The 8,347-nt window shown below is 34.7% G+C and overlaps 1 non-coding gene across 1 annotated transcript; it reads left to right on the plus strand.

The window, feature by feature from the left end:
* The first annotated feature begins 3,849 nt into the window (after positions 1-3,849).
* On the plus strand, positions 3,850-3,925 carry TRNAN-GUU (transfer RNA asparagine (anticodon GUU)). Its single transcript has one exon. It is a non-coding gene; the product is annotated as a tRNA-Asn (tRNA).
* The last annotated feature ends 4,422 nt before the right edge of the window (positions 3,926-8,347 follow it).

Genomic DNA, 8,347 nt, shown 5'->3' on the forward strand with positions numbered 1-8,347 from the left:
AGAGATAAAAATGGTCATTTTATAATGACTAAGGGGACACTGAATCAAGTAGACATAACAATTCTTAATATATATGCACAAAACCAAGGAGCACCAAAATATATAAAACAGCTACTTATTGACCTTAAAACAAAAACTGAAAAATACAATTATACTTAGAGACCTCAGTACATGACTGATGGCTCTAGATCGGTCATCCAAACAGAGAATCAATAAAGATATATTGGCCTTAAACAAATCACTAGAGCACCTGGATATGATAGACATCTACAGGACACTTAATCCCAAAGTGACAGAGTATGCATTTTTCTCCAGTGTCCATGGATCATTCTCAAGAATTGACCATATGTTGGGCCACAAAACAACATCAGCAAATTCAGAAAAATTGAAGTTGTACCAAGCATATTTTCTGATCATAAAGCCTTGAAACTAGAATGCAACTGCAAAAAAGAGGAAAAAAAACACCACAAAAATGTGGAAACTAAGCAACATACTTTTAAAAAATGAATGGGTCAAAGAAGAAATAAGTGCAGAGGTCAAAAGATACATACAGACAAATGAAAATGACAATATGACATATCAGAATCTATGGGATGCAGCAAAAGCAGTGATAAGAGGGAAGTTCATATCACTTCAGGCATAAATGAACAAACAAGAGAGAGCCCAAGTGAACCACTTAACTTCACACCTTAAGGAACTAGAAAAAGAAGAACAAAGACAATCCAAAACCAGCTGAAGAAAGGAAATAATAAAAATCAGAGCAGAAATAAATGAAATAGAGAACAGAAAACTATAGAAAAAATTAATAGAACCAGGAGCTGGTTCTTTGAAAAGATCAACAAAATTGACAAGCCCTTGGCAAGACTTACCAAGGAAAAAAGAGAAATAACTCATATAAATAAAATCCAAAATGAAAGAAGAGAAATCATCACGGACATCCTAGATATACAAAGAATTAATGTAGAATACTATGAAAAACTTTATGCCACTAAATTCAACAATCTAGAAGAAATGGATAAATTCCTAGAACAATACAACCTTCCTAGACTGAGTCAAGAAGAAGCAGAAAGCCTAAACAGACCAATTAGTAGAGAAGAAATAGAAAAAAACTATTAAAAACCTCCCCAAAAATAAAAGTCCAGGCCTAGAAGGTTATACTAGTGAATTCTATCAAACATTCAAAGAAGACTTGGTTCCTATTCTACTCAAAGTCTTCCAAAAAATTGAAGAAGAAGCTATACTTCCAAACACATTTTATGAGGCCAACATAACCCTCACACCAAAACTGGGCAAGGACAGCACAAAAAAAGAAAACTAGAAACCAATATCTCTAATAAATACAGATGCTAAAATACTAAACAAAATACTGGCAAATCAAATACAACAACATATTAAAATAATAATACATCACGATGAAGTGGGATTCAACCCAGAATATCAAGGATGGTTCAACATACGTAAAAACAGTTAACGTAATACACCATATTAACATAACAAAGAACAAAAACCACATGATCTTATCAATAGATGCAGAAAAGGCATTCAATAAAATACAACACAATTTTATGTTTAAGACTCTCAACAAAATGGGTATAGAAGAAAAATATCTCAACACGATAAAGGCCATCTATGATAAACCATCAGCTAACATCATATTAAATGGCACAAAACTGAAGGCTTTCCCCTTAAATCAGGAAAAGACAGGGTTGTCCACTCTCTCCACTCATATTTAATGTGGTGCTAGAGGTTCTAGCCTGAGCAATCAGACAAGACAAAGAAATAAAAGGCATCCATATTGGAAAAGAAGAAGTTAAGGTTTCACTTTTTGCAGATGATATGATCCTATACATCGAAAACCCCAAAGAATCTACAAAAAAACTACTAGAAACAATAAGCCAATACATTAATTTAACAGGATTCAAAGTTAACATATAAAAGTCCATAGCCTTTCTATATTCCAACAATGAAACATTTGAGAACAAACTCAAAAAAATAATCCCCTTCATGATTGCAACAACAACAACAAAAAATACCTAGAAATAAACATAAGAAAGAATGTAAAGGTTTTATACAATGTAAAATACATATCATTGTTAAGGGAAATCAAAAAAGATACAATGAGATGGAAGAATATTTCTTGTTCTTGGATAGAAAGAATAAATATAATCAAGATGGCCATATTACCCGAAGCAATATACAAATTTAATGCAATTCCCATCAAAATTCCAATGACATTTTTTAAAGAAATGGAACAAAAAATCATCAGATTTATATGAAACTATAAAAAACCTCAAATAGCCAAAGCAATCCTAAAGAAAAAGAACGAAACTGGGGCATTACAATACCTGACTTCAAACTATATTATAGAGCCACGACAATCAAAACGGCATGGTATTGGCAGAAAAATAGACATTCAGACCAATGGAACAGAATAGAAAGTCCAGAAATAAAACCACATATATATGGTCAAATAATTTTTGATAAAGGGGCCAACAACACACAATGGAGGAAAGAAAGCCTCTTCAACAAATGGTGCTGGAAAAACTGGAAAGCCACATGCAATAGAATGAAACTCGACTACAGTTTGTCCCCTTGTACTAAAATTAATTCAAAATGGATCAAAGACCTAAATATAAGACCTGAAACAATAAAGTACATAGAAGAAGACATAGGTTCTAAACTCATGGACCTTGATTTTAAAGAGCATTTTATGAATTTGACTCCAAAGGCAAGGGAAGTGAAAGCAAAAATAAATGAATGGGACCACATCAAACTAAGAAGTTTTTGCTCAGCAAGAGAAACTGACAAAATAAACAGACAGCCAACAAAATGGGAAATAATATTTTCAAACAACAGCTCAGATAAGGGCCTAATATCCAAAATATACAAAGAACTCATAAAACTCAACAACAAACTAACAATTCAATTAAAAAAATGGGAAGAGGACATGAACAGACACTTCTCCAGGAACAAATACAAATGGCCAACAGATATATAAAAAGATGCTCATCTTCATTAGTTATTAGAGAAATGCAAATCAAAACTGCAATGAGATACCACCTCACACCTGTTAGATTAGCTATTTTAACAAGACAGGTAATAGCAAATGTTGGAGAGGTTGTGGAGAAAAAGGAACCCTCATTCACTGTTGGTGGGAATGTAAAGTAGTACAACCATTATAAAAGAAAGTATAGTGGTTCCTGAAAAAACTGAAAATAGAACTACCTTATGACCCAGCAAGCCCTCTACTGGGTATATACCCCCAAAACTCAGAAACATTGATACGTAAAGACACATGCAACCCCATGTTCATTGCAGCATTGTGCACAGTGGTCAAGACATGGAAACAACCAAAAAAACCTTCAATAGAAGACTGGATAAAGAAGATGTGGCACATATACACTATGGAATACTACTCAGCCATAAGAAATGATGACATTGGATCATTCACAACAAAATGGTGGGATCTTGATAACATTATACAAAGTAAAATAAGTAAATCAGAAAAAACCAAGAACTGCATTATTCTATATGCAGGTGGGACATAAAAACAAGACTAAGAGACATTGATAAGAGTGTGGTGTTTATGGGGGGGGAGGGAGAGGAAAAGGGGGAGGGGAAGAGACACCAAGAAAACTAGAGAGAAGGAGACGGAAAACAATCTGACTTTGGGTGATGGGTATGCAACATAATTGATTGACAAGATTTCCTGAAAACGTTTTCTTTGAACATATGTACCCTGACTTTTTAATGTCAACCTAGTAAAATTAAAAAAAATTGCTAATTAAAAAAAATAATAATAAACTTAAATGTAAATGGATTAAATGATCCAATCAAAAGACATAGTAGGCCCTGGCTGGTTGGCTCAGTGGTAGAGCGTCGGCCTGTTGTTCAGATGTCCCGGGTTCGATTCCCGGCCAGGGCACACAGGAGAAGCGCCCATCTGCTTCTCCACCCCTCCCCCTCTCCTTCCTCTCTGTCTCTCTCTTCCCCTCCTGCAGTGAGGCTCCATTGTAGCAGAGATGGCCCGGGCACTAGGGATGGCTCCTTGGCCTCTGCCCCAAGCGCTGGAGTGGCTCTGGTCATGGCAAGGCGACACCCCAGAGGGGCAGAGCATCACCCCCTGGTGGGCAGAGCATCACCCCCTGGCGGGCGTGCTGGGTGGACCCCGGTTGGGCGCATGAGGGAGTCTGTCTGTCTCTCCCAATTTCCAGCTTCAGAAAAATACAAAAAAAAAAAAAAAGACATAGTGAAGCTGCAAGGATAAAAAAAAAAGGACCCATACATATGCTGTCTACAAGAGACACACCTTAAAACAAAAGATGCACATAGATTGAAAGTAAAAAGATGGAAAAAAACATTTCATGCAAATGGAAATGAAAAAAAGCTGGGGTAGCAATACTTATATGAGACAAAATGGACTTTAAAACAAAGGATATAGTAACATATATAGAAGGCTACTACATAATGATAAAGGGAGCAATTCAACAGGAAGATATAACTATTATAAATATCTATGCACCTAATATAGGAGCACCTAAATATATAAAGCAGACTTTGATGGATATAAAGGGTGAGATCAACAGCAATATTAGAATAATACGGGATTTCAATACCCCACTAACATCACTAGATAAATCCTCAAGAAAGAAAATTAACAAAGAAACAGCAGACTTAAAGGACACACTAGATCAACTCGATTTAATAGATATCTTCAGAATCTTTCACCCTAAAGAAGCAAAATATACATTCTTTTCAAGTGCTCATGGTACATTCTTTAGGATAAACCACATGTTAGGGCACAAAAGTGGTCTCAACAAATTTAAGAAGATTAAAATCATATCAAGCATTTTCTCTGATCACAACGGCATGAAGCTAGAAATCAACCACAACAGAAAAACTCAAAAATTCTCAAACACATGGAAACTAAATAGCAGGTTGTTAAATAATGAATGGATTAAAATGAGATCAAAGAAGAAATTTTAAAAAATTCCTAAAAACGAATGATAATGAGCATACAACAACTGAAAATTTATGAGACACAGCAAAAGCAGTCCTGAGAGGAAAGTTCATAGCACTACAGGCACACTTTAAGAAGCTAGAAAAAGCTCAAATAAACAACTTAACCCTGCATCTGAAAGAACTAGATAAAAAACAGCAAGTAAAGCCCAAATATAGTATAAGGAAGGAAACAATAAAGATCAGAGAAGAAATAAATGACATAGAGGCTAAAGAAACAATACAGAGGATCAATAAAACCAGGAGCTGGTTCTTTGAAAAGATAAACAAGATCGATGAGCCTTTAACTACACTCACCAAAAAAGAGAGAGAGAGAGAGAGAGAGAGAACTCAAATAAATAAAATTGGAATTGAGAGTAGAGAAATAACAACTGACACAAAAGAAATACAAAATATTGTAAGAAAATACTATGAAGAACTGTATGCCAAAAATCTGGACAACCTAGATGAAATGGACAAATTCCTTGAAACATACAATCTTCCAAAAATCAATCTGGAAGAATCAGAAAACTTAAACAGACCAATTACACCAAATGAGATCAAAAGAGTTATAAAATACCCCTAACAAAAAAAAGTCCTAGGCCTGATGGCTTCACAAGTGAATTCTACCAAATATTCAAAGAAGAACTAATGCTATTCTTCTCAAGCTATTTCAGAATATTCAAGAGAAAGGAAGACTTCCAAGTTTCTTTTATGAGGCAAGCATAATTCTGATTCCAAAACCATGCAAAGACAACACAAAGAAAGAAAAGTATAGGCCAATATCCCTGATGAATATAGATGCTAAAATCCTCAACAAAATATTAACAAACTGGATCCAACAATATATGGAAAAAATCATACACCATGATCAAGTGGGATTTATTCTAAGGAGGCAAGGCTGGTACAATATTTGCAAATCAATCAATGTGATTCATCACATAAACAAAAGGAAGGAGAAAACCCACATGAAAATTTCAATAGATGCAGAAAAAGCATTTGATAAAATCCAGCACCCATTCATGATCAAAACTCTAAACAAAGTGGAAATACAGGAAACATCCTCAACGTAGTAAAAGCCATCTATGAGAAACCCACAGCCAACATCATACTCAATGGGCAAAAATTAAAAGCAATCCCCTTAAGATCAGGAACAAGGCAGGGGTGCCCCCTTTCACCACTCTTATTCAACATAGTCCTGGAAGTCCTAGCCACAGCAATTAGACAAAAAGAAGAATAAAAGGCATTCAAGTTAAAAAAGAAGAAGTAAAACTATCATTATTTGCAGATGATATGATATTGTATATAGTAAATTCTAAAGTCTCAGTCAAAAAACTACTGGACCTAGTAAATGAATTCAACAAAGTAGCAGGATATAAAATTAATACTCAGAAATTAGAGGCATTTTATACATCAACAATGAACAGTCAGAAAGAGAAATTAAGGAAACAATCACTTTCACTATTACAATAAAAAAATAAAGTACCTAGAAGTAAATTTAACCAAGGAGACTAAAGACTTGTACTCGGAAAATTATAAAACATTAATAAAAAAATCAAGGAAGTTACAAATAAATGGAAGCGTATACCGTGCTCATGGTTAGGAAGAATAAACATCATCAAAATGTCTTTGTTACCCAAAGCAATCTATAAATTCAATGCAATACCGATTAAAATGCCAATGACATACTTTAAAGATATAGATCACATATTCCAAAAATTTATATGGAACCAAAAAAGAATACGAATAGCCTCAGCAATCTTAAAAAAGAAGAATAAAGGGGAAGTATCACACGTCTTCATATCAAGTTATACTACAAGGCCATTGTACTCAGAACAGCCTGTTACTGGCATAAGTACAGGCATATTGCTCAATGGAACAGAACAGAGAACCCAGAAATAAACCCACAGCTCTCTGGACAACGGATATTTTACAAAGGAGGTAAGAAAATACAATGGAGTAAAGACAGCCTCTTTAATAAATGGTGTTGGGAAAATTAGACAGCTACCTGCAAAACAATGAAACTAGACCACCAAATTACACCATTCACAAAAATAAACTCAAAATGGATAAAAGACTTAAATGTAGGCTGTGAAACCATAAGCATCTTAGAAGAAAACAGGCAGTAAGCTTTCCAACAATTCTTGAATCGATATATTTGCTGATTTATCTCCACGGGCAAGTGAAATAAAAGACACAATAAACAAGTGGAACTATATCAAACTAAAAAGATTTTGCACATGCAAAGACAATAAGAACAGAATAAAAAGACAAATTACACAATGGGAGAACATATTTAACAGTATATCTGATAAGGGGTTAATAACCAAAATTTATAAAGAACTTATAAATTTCAACACCAGGAAGACAAAAAATTTAATCAAAAAATGGGCAAAAGAATGTTCTCCAAAGAGGACATACAGATGGCCAATAGGCATATGAAAAAATGCTCAACATCACTAATCATTAGAGAAATGCAAATTAAAACCAAAATGAGATATCACTTCATACCAGAATGGCACTCATCAACAAAACAACACACAGTAGGTGCTGGCGAAGATGTGGAGAAAAGGGAACCTTCCTGCACTGCTGTTGGGAATGCAGACTGATGCAGCCTCTGTGAAAAACAGTATGAAGATTCCTCAAAAAATTAAAAATCAAACTGCCTTTTGACCCAGCTATCCCATTTTAGGAATATACCCTAAGAACAGCATAGAACTATTCCAAAAGGAGAAATGCACCCCCATGTTTATGGCAGCATTGTTCACAATAGCGAAGATCTGAAAACAGCCCAAGTGTCCGTCAGAGGAAGAGTGTATTAAAAAGCTTTGGTACATATATATTATGGAATACTACTCAGCCATAAGAAATGATGACATCGAATCATTTACAATAACATGGATGGACCTTGATAACATTATATGGTGTGAAATTAGTAAATCATAAAAACCTAAGAACTATATGAATCCATACATAGATGGGACATAAAAATGAGACTCAGAGACATGGACAAGAATGTGATGGTAACGGGGTTAGGGTGTGGGTGTGGGGAGGGGGTGAGGAAGGAGAGAGGGGGATGGGGGAGGGGAGGGGAACAAAGAAAACAAGATAGAAGGTGATGGAAGACAATTTGACTTTGGATGAGAGCTGTGCAACATACTGAAATGTCAAAATAATCTGGAGATGTTTTCTTTGAACATATGTACCCTTATTTATCAATTTCACTGCATGAAAATTAATAAAAATAAGATTTAAAAATTCCCATTCAATAATAGGAGTGAGATGAAAATTATCCTAGTGATTATTTTTTATAGGAGGGAAGAGAACATGGAAGAGATGGGACTGTCCC

This window comes from Saccopteryx leptura, unplaced genomic scaffold (genome assembly GCF_036850995.1).
Source record: "Saccopteryx leptura isolate mSacLep1 unplaced genomic scaffold, mSacLep1_pri_phased_curated manual_scaffold_18, whole genome shotgun sequence".
Lineage (NCBI taxonomy): Eukaryota > Metazoa > Chordata > Mammalia > Chiroptera > Emballonuridae > Saccopteryx > Saccopteryx leptura.